The following is a 14892-nucleotide window of genomic DNA, read 5'->3' as shown; positions in this document are numbered from 1 at the left end:
TGTTTATTTGCTTTTCTACACTGCCATGACTTTAAACAAAGTAAATTCTGTTTGTAGCTTGACTTGGGAAGCCTTCGTTTCCTCTGTGTCCTACATCAGCTCCCTTAAACACAAAATGCAACTCTGAGAACAGTGATTAATTAGTTCAAAGATTTGCCATCTGTTTCACTTAAGTCCTACAAGGTGAGAAATGACAAATTTGGACTAAGAGAAAATAAATGTTAATGAGGCTATGATTCTACCCTTTGAAACAAAAAAGAGTGGTGAGCCTCTCATGTGAGTCAGTGGTATGTCAGCAAATGTTTAACAATTGCCTTTTGCAGTTTGAAGTGGGGGACTTGATTTGTAGTGTTTGCCTATTTTTGAAGGGTAAATACTCCCACAGCCGATTTCAAGCTATCACCCTAATGTCACCGAATGCAGAGCTGGGAAGAGCTGCCCCGTAGCACGCTGTATTACAGTTTCTCCTCCATACAGGTACAATACATGTAATCGAACTCAAGAACATAGAGAATGAAATGTGGTAAAATCAGGACATGATGGGTATCTAACATTAATTTGATTTTCGTATAATTTACTTAATTATAGACTTATTGTTAGTTTTTAATAAACAGCTGTGTTTAACAATCACCTCACAAAATTCTTGAAAATTTAACAATCGTCTCCTACCAGCTGGTTCAAGTCTCCTTTCAGGAGTGGGTACAAGCCAGCTCCAACACATCACTGCTGTGAGAATGTATTTTGCATAAAATATAACCGCACTTTTTTTTTAATGAAAAAGAACCTTCTTCATTATTAGCCTTTTCATTATTAAACAAACTCCCTCAGCTTCACCTACTCCCTGTCATTCACAGACACACATAGGTACATACATGCACACAGTTTTATGGAACTTAACATCTCCTGGAACAAGGAATATAATACCCAACGGTTGTCACTATGGAATTGACAATTTCTCAGTGTTTTTATGGGCCGAATGCAAGACATCATTAGTTTCCAGTTTTGAAGGGTCTTTATCAAACTGTAAATCAGCATGTAAACTTCTAGTGAGTCAAGATAAGAATGTCTTAACCTTTGCAAATGCAATGCATAACATAATGCACCAGAAATCACAAATACTCAATAAATACTTGTGAAATAAATAATGAATCAATTAATATTGCTTTGAAAAAAGATCCCATATTGTTCCCCCCAAATTTCCACAAACCAAATATTCAATAACAGACTGCAGCTAGCTCTTTGAGAAATCTTCAGTGGAAATATTTTATCCTGCAGCAGTACAGATTTCAAACAACTGCAGACACAAATGAATTTTTAAGTACTTTTAAGGATTCTATATACTTCAAAGGTTCGATTTAAAGATTGAATTACCCAGGAAAATCAACAAAGCCTACCACTGCATAATACTAAAGGCTTTACATATTTATAGAGCACCTAGAAAAGTATCTAGTTTATTTAAACTTCAATAAACTTCTATTGAAAGAAAAACGCCTAATTTGGCTAACAAAGAATTATAATAATACCACCGCATTATTAAATAAGAGCTCCAGAATGCTAAAACTTTTGTAAAAGAGAGAGAGAGAGAGAGAAACAAAGACTTAAGCTGACCATGTTCTTTTCTAAAGATAATGCTCAAAAGACTTGATTAGGCTATAATTGAAAATATTAGAATCTTAAATCATTGTGTTTTTTCAAAACATTTTGGAATTTTTGTGAAATATATATAAATTAGTCCTTGAGTGTGTGAAAGTGGTAGGAAGTCGGGGAAATGTTTTTATTTAGTAGATATTGAACACCAAGTCTTGTCACCCAGGAATAAGTTTTTCAAAGGAAAAGTCAAAACACTATCAGTCTTTCTTAGCCTGTTAATGTGACTTACTAAAGACACTCACCCCTGTATGATTCCCAGATAGAACCTTCTACTCTCAGGTCAAAAACCCATCGTAGGCCTTCCAAATATCACAGCAACATTCTTGTTTGTTTGTTTGTTTGTTTGTTTAATGGAGACCCTAATTTCTCCCTCCTCCATCAGGAAACTTCTCAGAAAACCAAATTTTCTCTCTTCTGATTTTTGCCTCTCTTCCTCCTTTGAGTTTTGCCTGATTTCATATACCCACAATATTGGCAGCTAATAATTGTTTTCTTTACCCATGCCAGCTTCATCTCTGGCAATTCTCTAAATAGGTTCTCCAATCTCTGATTGCTTAACACTGTAAACACTTACGCAAAAGGTGACTGTATTGCATACAATTCTATAGGACCTTAGCATGGGTAGACTACCGTAAGCCCTTAAAGATACCCTTAAAAGTCATTGAATTGGTATAACTGGAAAGCATTCCAACATTCAAAAAGAAGGACCATCTGTTGTCAAAACATCTGTAATTTAGACTGAAATAAAGGAAGATTTTTACCACCAAAATCTATGCCTGTTGAAGTTATTTCACAACCCTATTCTATTAAGATTTCCTGTAAGTATATACATATTCACAAAACTTTAAAATAAAAATGTTTCCATAAATGTGGAGTTTATTAATATTTGGGCATAGTTATTTAAGAGGTGTTTTATTACCTTTCTATGATAAGATACAATTTTTTATTTCTCTTTTCACAAAGCTATTAAAAAATAACTTTTGAGACTTACAGTCAAGGCCAAGCAAAGAACAGCTTGGGTAGAAGAAACATGAGAAATAGAATCATATCTTTCACTACCATACTTTTGTCAATGAAAAGCTTACTTACAATAATTCATCTAACAAATATTGAGAATCAATTTTGTAGCAGAGATCATATTAAGTACCAAAGTTATAGCAGTGAATGAAACTAGAACAAGTCTCTTAATGATGCCATACCCTCAGTGTTTGCAGGTATAAAATAAGGAGTTTATGATAATAAGCTTCCATCTCTAAAATATTATAGTCTATGAAATAGAAACAAATCATATCAGATGAATTCCTTTTAAAAGCCACATTAATAGTTCTCTTCAGCATCTTTATTATAATAAACAGGAAATGAATGAAGGAAGTCCAAAGGTACAAGCTTCCAGTTATAAAATAAGTCATAGGGATAGTATGTACAGCATGGTGACCACAGTTAATAACAAAACAGTAACCATTTAAAACTAATGTACTGAATGGCTTGTTAAAAATACTGTGGTTTTTGACATGTTGGGGGAAGGTGGCTGAGTAGGAGGATCCTAAGCTCACTCATTCCACAGACACAATAAGGTAACACCCACATGGGTGTAAATAACCCAGAAAACTACCCAAAGACTGGCACAACAAATGTTCCGTAGCTAAATGTAGAGAAAAGTGTACCTAAAGAACACAGAAAGGGTGGAGACAGGTCAAAAGTCAAATTGACTTGCAAGACTCTCCACTGGAGAAAGGCATGGTTGACATGGAGAGAGGGGAGGACCAGAACCCCATGCTGGGGACCACAAAAATGAAAGATTGATATGGGAAAGGTAAATTCCCCCTAACACATGGCTTTGAAAACCAGAGGGGCCATCAGTGTGGCCTAACACTTGGAAATTAAAAAATCAGCTCTGGGAGAGCCAAAAGGGTGGAATCCCCACCCTTCAAGAGACAGTACAACAAAGAGCCCCATTGAGATATGATATAAAAGCAGCAGTTGGAAAAATGCCTAGGGTATACAGGAAGATTTATTCACTACTCTCAGAACACATGCTGGAGGTACACGTATCTTTGGGAGACTTCCCCAATAACAAAAGATCTGGCAGGTACCATTTCACTCCCCCACCCCCAGCCTAGACACACCAATACCTGTGGGAACCAGCATAGTGCAACATCTCCACCTAACTTGCCAACAGCATGCCTACATCCATGTTCTTCTGTGGGGTATATAAAGATAAGTAATATGACTGATAGAGAATTTAAAATAATGGTCATAAAGATACTCACTGGACTTGAGACAAGAGTGGAGGACCTCAGTGAGACCCTCAACAAAGAGACTGATAACCAAGAAGAATCAGAGATGAAAAACTCAAGGAGTAAATTAAAAATACACTAAATGGAATAGATAATAAAGTAGAGGAAGCAGAACAGACCAGCAACCTGGAGGAGAGAGCAATGGAAAGCAATGAAGCTAAACAAGAGAGAAAAAGAATAAAAAGTAAAAATAGACTAAAAGAACTCAGGAACACCATCACACATAGTAACACATGCATTATCTTAGAAGAAGAGAGAGAAAAGGTAATAGAAAGTTTATTTTAAAAAATAACTGCCAACTTCCCAAATTTGGAGAAGGACACAGATATTCAGATCCAGTAGGCATAGAGAACCCCCAAGGAAGTTCAACCAAGACACACAGATATTAAATGGCAAAAAGTGGTGACAAAGAATTTTAAAGCAGCAAGAGAAAACAAATACATACAGGGGAAACCCCATACAGCTATCAGCAGATCTTCAGCAGAAACCACAGGCCAGAAAGGAACAACATAATATATTCAAAAGGTTGAAAGGAAAAAAAAAAAAAACCTCCAACCAAGAATACCCTATCCAGCAAGGCTATCATTCAGAATAGAAAGAGAGATAAAGAATTCCCTGAACAAAAGTTAAAGGACTTCATCACCACTAAACTAGTCCTAAAAGAAATATTAAAGGGGACTCTCTGAATAGAAAAGGAAACACCATAAGTAGGAATAAGAGAAGTAGAAAACACAAAATCAGTAATATTAAATATATCCATAAAAATCAGTCAAGATATTCACAAAATAAAAGGATAAAAAGTATGACACCTTATACCTAAAATGTGAGGGGTGGGGGGAGAAGAATACAGAAAGGTTCACAAAGAATACAGATGGTTCACATCTAAGCAACCATCAGCTTAATATAGATTGCTATATGCCTAAGATGTTTTATATATAAGCCTAACGGCAACCACAAATCAAAAACCATTAAAAGACAGCAAAAGAAGAAAAAGGATTTCAAGTATATCACTAAAGAAAACAAATTGTGAAAGAGAGCAAAAAAGGAACAGAGCACAGCTACAAAAACAACCATAAACAACAAAATGGCAGTAAGTATATATACCTATCAATAATTACTTCAAATGTAAATGGACTAAATGCTCCAAAAGACATAGGGTGACAGAATGGATAAAAAAAAATTACCCCTATATAAGATGGGTGACATCTATAAGATACCTAACAAGACACTCAATTCAGACTTAAAGACACATACAGATTCAAAGTGAAGGGATGGAAAAGCATTTATTGGGTCAACAGATGTCAAATGAAAGCTGGGATAGCAATATTTATTTTGGACAAAATAGACATTAAAACAAAGACTGTAACAAGAGACAAAGGAGGACATTTTATAATCATAAAGAGAACAATCCAACAAGAAGACATAACAATTCTAATTATTTATACATGCAACTTCTAATTATTTTATACATACATAAAGCAGCGAATAATATAAAGGAAAGAACTAATAGGCATACAGTAATAGTACAGGACTTTAACACTCCATTTATACCAATGGATCAATCATCGACATAAAAAATCAGTAAGCAAACAGTAGCTTTGAATGACACACTGGGACTACATAGAACTAACAGATATATTCAGAACATTCTATCCTAAAACAGCAGAATTCACATTTTCAGGCATACACAGGACATTCTCCAAAACAGATCACATATTAGGCCACTAAACAAGTCTCAACAAATTCAAAAAGACCGAAGTCCTCCCATGCATCTTTTCCAACCATAACACTACAAAAACAGAAATTAACCACAAGAAAAACACAAATACGTGTTCTCTGGAAATAACACAAACACATGGACGTTAAATAACATGCTGCCAAACAATGGGTCAACCATGAAATCAAAGAGGATATCAAAAAATACATGGAAACAAATGAAAATGAAAACACAAAGGTCCAAAATCTCTGGGGTGCAGCAAAAGCTATTCTAAGAGGTAAATTTATAGCAATACAGGCTTACTTCAAGAAGAAAAAAAAAATCTCAAATAAGCAAACTAATCTTACACATAAAGGAGTTGGAAAAACAAAATCCCAAACCAGTAGAAGGGAAATAATAAAGATTATAAGAGAAATAAGCAAAATAGAAACTAAAAAACAGAACAGATCAATGAAACCAGGAGCTGGTTCTTTGAAAAAATTAACAAAATTGATAAATCTTTAGCCAGACTCACTGACAACCAAAAACAAAATAAAAAACAAAAAACAAAAACAAAAAAAAAGCATGCACATGCAAGAGAACTCAAACAAAATCACAAATAAAAGAGGAGAAATAAATGACACCACAAAAATTCAAAGGATTATAAAAGAATATTATGAAAAAATATATGCCAACAAATTGGACAACCTAGAAGATTGGATAAATTCCTAGAAACATAACCTCCCAACAGTGAATCAGGAAGAAATAGAAAATTTTAACTGAATATGAGCAATGAAATTGAGTCAGTAATCTAAAAACTCCCTCGAAACCAAAGTCCAGGAGCACAGAGCTTCACAAGTCAATTTTACCAAGCATTTAAATAAGAGTTAATACCTATTCTTCTCAAACTATTCCAAAAAGTAACAGAACAAAAGGTTCTAATTTCATTATATGAGGCCAGCATTACCCGGAAACCAAAACTAGTTAAAGGCACCACAAAAAAAGAAAAAAGAGAGCTTATAGGCCCATGTTGCTGATGAATACAGATATAAAAATCCTCCCCACCAAAATTACTAGCAAACCAATCCAACAAAACATTTAAAAAATCATTCACCACAATCAAGTGAGATTTATTCCTGAGAGGCAAAAGTGGTTCAATATTCATAAATCAATGTGATACATCATATCAACAAGAGAAAAAATAAGAACCACATGATGATTTCAGCAGATGCAGAAAAAGCATCTGACACACTACAATACCCATTTATAATACAGACCCTCAACAAGATAGGTTTAGAGAGAACATACCTCAACATAATAAAGGTCATATATGAAAAACTCACAGCTAACATACTCAATGGGGAAAAACAGAGAGCTTTTCTCTTAAGATCAAAAACAAGACCAGGATGTCCACTCTCACCACTTTTATTCCACATAGTATTGTAAGTCCTAGACAGCCATCAGACAACAAAAAGAAAGGGCATCCAAATCAGGAAGAAGTACAACTTTCACTATTAGCAGGTGAAATTATACTCTATATAGAAAACCCTAGAGTCCATCAAAAAAAAAAAAAAAAAAACACCACCTGCTAGAACTTATAAATCAATCCAGTAACACTGTAGGACACAAAATCAATGCACAGAAATATACTGCATTTCTAGAGACTAATAAAGAAGTAGCAGAAAGAGAAATTAAGAAAACAATCCCATTTACAATTACACCAAAAATAATAAAATATCTAGAAATAAACTTAACCAAGCATATCTAAGTCCTATACTCTGATAACTATAAAACACTGACAAAAGATCGCACACACAAATGGAAAGATATTCCATGCTCATAGGAATATTTGGGAATAACAAATATCATTAAAATGTCCATACTACAGAAAACAATCTACAGATTTAATGCAATCACTCTCAAAACAAAGAACATTTTTGACAGAACTAGTATAATATTAAATTTTCTATGAAACCACAAAAGACCCCACTAAGCCAAAGCAAACTTGAAAAAGAACAAAACTGGAGGTATCACATCCTAGATATCAAGATACATGACAAAGATTCAGTAATCAAAACAGTATGGTACCAACACAAAAATAGATATATACATCAATGGAACAAAACAGAGTGCCCAGAAATAAACCCACTATTATATGGTCAGTTAATCTTTTATAAAAGAGACAAGAATATATAAAGGAAAAAGTCTCTTCAACAAGTGGTGTGGGAAACCTGGAAAGCTGCAGGCAAAAGAATTAAGCTGGACAATTTTTTTTCACTATAGACAAAAATAAATTCAAAAAGGATTAAATACCTATTTGTGAGACCTGAAACCATAAAAATCCTAGTAGAGAGCACAGGCAGTAAAATTTCTCTGTCACCAGCCACAGCTATATTTTTCTAGACAGGTCACCTGAGGCAAGGAAAACGAAAGCAAAAGTCAACTATGGGACTGTATCAAAAGAAAAAGCTTCTGCACAATGAAGGAAAACAACCAGCAAAACTAAAAGACAACCTGATGAATAGGAAAAAATATTTGCAAATGATGTATCTGACAAAGGGTTGGTATCCAAAATATATAAAGAACTTCTACAACTCAACGCACAGACAATACACACACACGTGCACGATCTAATTAAAACGGGTAGAGGATATGAACAGATGTTTCTCCAAAGACGACATCCAGATTACCAACAGACACGTGAAAAGATGCTCAACATCACTCATCATCAGGAAAATGCAAATAAATCAACAGCACAGTAAGATATCAACCTCACACATGTCAAAATGGCTAAAACCCAAACCACAAGGAACAAGTGTTGGTGACAATGTGGAGAAAAAGGAACCCTCTTGCAATATTGGAAATGCAAACTAAGGCAGCCACTGTGGAAGACAGTTTAGAGGTTCCTCAAAATATTAAAAGTAGAACTACTATGTGATCCAGGAATCGCACTACAGAGTATCTACCCAAAGAATATAAAAACACTAATTCAGAAAGATATATGCACTTCTGTGTTTATTGCAACATTATGTGTAATAACCAAATTGTGGAAGCAACCCAAGTGTCCATCAACAGATGAATGGATAAAGTAGCAGTGTATTCCGTGAAAAAGAATGAAATCTTGCCATCTGCAGCAACAAAGATGGATCTAGAGGGCATAATGTTCAGTGATATACGTCAATGGAAGACAAATATAATTTAATTAATATGTGTAACTTGAGAAACAAAACAAATAAGGGGTGCCTGGGTGGCTCAGTTGGTTAAGGGTCCAACTCGATTTTAGCTCAGGTCATTATCTCATGGTTCGTGAGATAGAGCCCCATGGTGGGCTCTGAGCTCACAGCACAGAGCCTACTTGGAATTCTTTCTCCCTCCTCTCTGCTCCCCCACCCAAGCACACACATGCTCTCTCTCAATTAAAAAAAAATTTTTTTTAAGGAACAAAACAAACGAACAAAAAGAAAAAGACAAACCAAAACACAGACTCTTAACTATGGAGAGCTGATGGTTACCAGAAGGCAGGTGGGCAGGGGGATGGGTGAAACAGGTGAAGGGGATTAAGAGTACACTTATGATGAGCACTGAGTCACACAGAAGTACTGAATCATTATGTTGTACACCTGAAACTAATATAACATTGTACACAACTATACTGAAATCAAAAATTTTTTAAATAATCAAAAAATCCTGAACTTGTTTTTAATTTTCAGATTAGGGTGTTTTTTTTTTATTAAAGGGACCCTTGAAAACTAATTTTAAGAACTGTTTTGTTGAATATAGTTACAGAAAAGTTTATAAATCACCCAGGAAATATCACCAGATAAATAAATCCACATAACCCTCCAGATCAAGAAACAATGCCCTCCATGAGTCTTCTTTGTGTACCCTCCCAATCATTACCCCTTTCCCTCCTCCCAGAGGGACCTTTATCATGAATTCTAATACTTACTACAGTTGGAATTTTCTATAAATTGAAGTATGCAGTATTATTTTTGCCAGACTCCTTTATTTCATAAGTTTATGTGTGCATTGTTGCTTCTAGCTTTAACTTGCCCATTTTCATTGTGTAGAGTATCCCACTGTGTAGAGTATTCCATTGTATCAACGTCTCACAATGTACTGATGTATTTTTGAAGAACATTGGAGTCACGTTCAAATTAGAGCTTACATGAAAAATGAAGCTATGCTCATTTTTACTCGAATTTTTTGATGCACATGTACATGAATTGTTCTTGGATATACATCAAAGATAACATGCTGAATCATTAAAGTAATTTAAAGCAAGAAAGTTTATCTGTCAGGGCTTTCGTTTGTTTTGTTAATATATATCCTAAATGTATTCCCACATTCATGTGTTTCCAAATAGATAAGCTAAAATTAAAACTACAAAATTAATAATTTAAAGACATGATAGTTAACCCAAGCAATCAGAATCCTTAAGGAGTAACCAGTGTTGAGATAAACACACACGCGCGCGCGTGCACAATTGGGTTCTAATGTGTTATTGACATTACCTTGAAATGTAGTCATCAAGGGCCAAAATTTTAAAATAAACCAAGAAGTTCCTCAAATCCTAAAATTTAAGTGATTTCAAATTGTTTCATAATTTTTCAGAAATGCCTATTTAATTCTTATAATTCAAGTTAGCTTTATTTTGACAATATCCCATTACTTGGCGTACACTACAACTTTTGGTTTCTATATGTGCTAAATTTTTAAAATGAGTAATTGTAGGGGTGCCTGGGTGGCTCAGTCAGTTGAGCATCCGACTTCGGCTCAGGTCATGATCTCACAGTCTGTGGATTCAAGCCCCACGTCGGGCTCTGGGCTGACAGCTCAGAGCCTGGAGCCTGTTTTGGATTCCGTGCCTCCCTCTCTCTCTGCCCCTCCCATGCTCATGTTCTCTCTCTCTCCCTCTCAAAAATAAATGTTAAAAAAAATTTTTTAAAGAAAAACTGTACTCTGTAGGCTGTATTTTTTTATCTAGGATAATTATAATTATTCTTGAAGTTTTTTTTAATGTTTATTTCTGAGAGAGAAAGAGAGCAAGAGGGAGAGAAAACAGGGGAGGGGCAGAGAGAGAGGGAGACACAGAATCTGAAGCAGGCTCCAGGCTTCAAGCTATTAGCACAGAGCCTGACGCAGGGCTCAAACCCACAAACCTCAAAATCATGACCTGAGCCAAAGTCAGACACTTAACTGACTGAGCCACTCAGGTGTCCCATAATTATTCTTAATTCTACTGCTACAAGATCTCTCTTAAAGTACTCTGATAGTACAATTGATGGCTGGAACAGCAAACTGAATATTGTGGCAGATAAAACAGTAGTATGCCTTAATCATTATACATGCCAACCACAGTTTTTGAAAGGAATTGCTAATTTTAACTCTGCAAGAAATCCTTACTTAAGGATTATGCAAATTAAATTTCAGTGAATCCCAACACTGCGTCCACAATCCATAAGAGTAAATTAGTTTTAGTTTCTGGCAACTATAGCACTTACATATTAGCCTTTTTCTTAGCGTGTGTCCCATGTGTGGGCTCCCACTGTTTAAACAAGTATGCAAGTACACACTTAGAGAAATCAAAAGACTAAGACTTCATTACAAATAGTTATAGTCACTGTCCATTATCAGTAGACCAATGACTACTTAGAGACTGTGTAGCTGGCAAATCATGTACTACACAATTCTTATCACTGTCTAGTTGTAGCAAGTTTATTTTTTCAAAAATTAACACTTATCCCCTAGAACACAGGAATAGAAGAAAAAGTCAAACTTACGCAGGTGGCAAAACATCTGATATTTTCAAAATCATGATAAAAGTCAGCAATGCAGATGCACAAATGATAGGACCAGGTTTTTCAAGTACTACTTGAGAGAAGCACTACCACTTAGCTGCAGATACTCTGATTAAATTAAATGATTCATCTTTTAAGGCACTGTTTAAATCTGAATTTCCCTATTCACATGATGAGAAAGGGCTTCATGTGTCACCAATTACAGTGACCTTGCTCACCGGTGATAGAGGATGGAATATAATGCAGTTTCAGCTATAGCCTCCATTATAATATGGACAGGATTAAACATGACAGAAAATTGATCATTTTCCAGATAGTTTAGGCCAGTCACAGAGTAATCAATCAGACTGTTGTACAATTGATGACACAGAGGTCAGACAGTCCATATAACTAGGTTCTTTTTCATCATACTATAGTTCACCCAGGTAATTCAGTCATTATGACAGCCAAAATTTGTGATTGATTAGGTGATTTTCAGTTCAGTTCTGAGACAGCCGACATCAACCGCACTGTTTACCATTCAGTACATTACTTTTCCATTTGAAATGAAACTGTCTCAAAGTAAATAATTTTTGAGGCCAAATAGCTTTAATAGCTGCTGAGTGGAAATGCTGGCTGAAGAGCCATCAATCTAGCTTAATCCTAGTACTGCTTTAATCCACCTCCACATGTGCTTTGGTTTCAAAGTAACTAAACAGTAATAGTGGGACAGTAGAACTCTAAAAGTGCAACTAATCTTTCCAATTAATTGTGCAATGGCCAGACGGAGAATTCAAATCATTAGACTGATTAATAAAAATCAAAATTTAAGTTAAATTCACGTAATCCAGATCTCCAAAACAATGTTCAACTGTAACATAGCCTGGGGGTCTCTTTCAGTTATGAAGATTTCCTTAAGAAGATGCCACTTAAAAAGAATTTTAAAGGGCTCATGGCAGCAGGATGAAACACAGTGGGAGTTTATTCCTAGCAGAGCAAATTTCAGAATCATAGGTAGAAGGCCATGCAAGGGCACACTGTGACCAAGGAATAGCCCATAGGTCAGCACAGTTGCAGCAATGCAGGAGACCCAGCCAGAGGGGTACACGTGGGTTTCAGACCTGAATTAAAAAGCTAAAGATGCATCATTAAAGTATGATGATGATGAATTAAGAAAGAGAGGTGCTCTGAAACACGTTTTAAAATTACCCTAAGGTACCATGCAGCGAGGATTAAAGCAGGATACGTCTGCAAATACAAGCATTTACAGAAAAGGCCGCAGTCCAATAAAGACATAAATTTGAACTTGGGCAATAACTGGGATGGTCAGGAAGGTTCAGAGAAGAGTTGTTTAAAAAGTTGAATAATGAGATTTAATGATCAACTGAATATAGGCAAGGTAAAAAGAACATTCTGGAACGATATCTAAACCTCTGCGGGAAATACATGTTCAGTTTGAGATGAGAAACTTAAGGTTCCTGAGGTACTTTCATATGGAAGTCTCCAGTAGGCAGCTGAGATATAGGTTGTTGGACATATGAATGAGCCGATTATTGGCATACACAAGTAGTAGTTGAAGGCATACAGGTGGGTGAGGCCATTTGGGGAAAGTATACTCAAAGAGAAAAGTAACAGGACCCTGTGGAATACCGATAAGGCTACAGAATACCAAAAAAAGGGAAGTAAAAAGTGATACAGGTCTGTTTCATCAGATAAGCTTTGACATAACTATAGTGGTACAAGATAATTAGTCATTTTGACAGCCTAGCATTTCTGCTCATTTCGACAATTACCAGTTCTACATAGCTGGAACACTCCCCAAGCAGTCAAGGGTGGGGAGAATTTCAAGTTGGCAGGAGTAATCGGCAGTGGCAAAACCATCAGGAGGTGGGTACTAACTACTGTGACATGAAAATGTTTACTAGGTACGTCTCTGTGGAGGTTTTTGTTGAATCCAGCAGTAGTGGGCAGAACACACATCCTGATAATACAAACGGACACTTGCTATGTGTTGAATTGTGTCTCCCAAAAGGCTATGTGGCAGTTCTGATGTCCAGGACCTCAGAATGTGATCTTGTTTGGAGATGGGATTGTTGCGGATATAATCACTATCACTACATTAGGGTTAGTGTCCTTGTAAGCAAACAGCCACGTGAAGACATGTGTAAGGAGACCACCATGAGAATGACAGAGGCTGGAGTAACACAGCTGTAAAGCCGAGGAATACTAAGAATTGACAGCCGACACCAGAAGCTAAGGAGGAGAGCCAAGGAAGGATTCTCGCCAGCCTCAGGAGGAACATGGCCCTGCTAACACCTGGATTTCAGACAACTAGCCTCAGGAATAAAGCGAGAATTCATTTGTTGTTTTAAGGCACCACATTCGTGGTGCACTGGTACATTGTTACAGCAGCCCTGAGGTAAAGGGACGGTTCTGAACCAGGATATGCTTGATCGCTTTTCACGTAGTCTCCTGATCGTCGGATATCTATGATCTAATTTCAGCAAAAGGTCTGAGTTAATTCAAATTTAATTGAGAAATCATTCATCTTTGTATTTTTAATCACATGATGTCAATAAACAAGTTAACTGAATTTATACTTCAAAAATATATATATTCTTCTTGTCGGGTGCCTTACTTAACCGTTGTTACACATGGAAAGTTAACTAGATAATTAAAGTCGTTTCCTGGAAGATTAAGGTCAGAAAAAATAATTAACCTGAATCATCTAGGTGATAAATTTTTTAAAAGATAAAAAAGGGAGGATCGGTGGTATTTTCTCTTGACCTGTATATAAAAATGCTTCAATTTTCAGGTGACTTTTTTCATGTAAGGAATATGCAAAAGTTCTAGTTTTTAAAGATACCCATTAAGCTCTCAGAGGTCTTACTTTTCACATATATTTTTCATTATCACTGTATCTCTCCTAGCAGCAAAGAATATTCTAATAATTTTTTTAGCTAGAGTACCGTATCTTGAAGTTCTTGGAATAACCTATGTGTTTTATGTTTGCATTCTTTCAGGAGAGAAAAATATATATATTTCAAGAAAGAAAAAATATATCCAGCACCTGAGGCAAAATGTAAGGAGAGAACGCGCCAACAAATCTAACTTGCACAATAAATCTGTTCTGTCAGATCCTTGACAGGCATGTTTATGTTGACCTCTTTTTGTTTGGAGAGGAAAGAAACTGGTGTTGATCGAGGGTTACAGTAGAATAAAAAATAAATTAGGACATGAAATAGCGACATGGATTGCCCCCCCAACCCCGCCATCCCCAGGTCAGGACTCTGTTTATTTTTGTTAGTTTGCTATGCTTAGAAATGCAAACTGCAGTGAATTTCCCGTTATACTTTCTTACAAATGGGAAATATTCCTTTCTTTGCAAGTTTCACGGAAGCTGGGAACGCTAATACAATAAATATTTCAATGCTTGATTATGGTTGTACCTGTCTTCAGTATTCAAAAT

At 35.8% G+C, this 14892-nt stretch overlaps 1 long non-coding RNA gene across 2 annotated transcripts in view; it reads right to left on the bottom strand.

Annotated features, from left to right (window-relative positions):
- LOC128313079 (uncharacterized) overlaps nt 1–14892 on the bottom strand; it is a 549707-nt gene that overhangs the window by 351447 nt on the left and 183368 nt on the right. For both annotated transcript variants that reach the window (XR_008293246.1, XR_008293245.1), the window contains exon 6: nt 7957–8055. This is a non-coding gene — a long non-coding RNA (uncharacterized LOC128313079). The remainder of the gene's footprint in view (nt 1–7956; nt 8056–14892) is intronic.

This window comes from Acinonyx jubatus, chromosome E4 (assembly GCF_027475565.1).
Source record: "Acinonyx jubatus isolate Ajub_Pintada_27869175 chromosome E4, VMU_Ajub_asm_v1.0, whole genome shotgun sequence".
Classification (NCBI taxonomy): domain Eukaryota; kingdom Metazoa; phylum Chordata; class Mammalia; order Carnivora; family Felidae; genus Acinonyx; species Acinonyx jubatus.
Note: the sequence above shows the minus strand (reverse complement) of the source record. Positions and strands in the feature narration are given on the sequence as shown.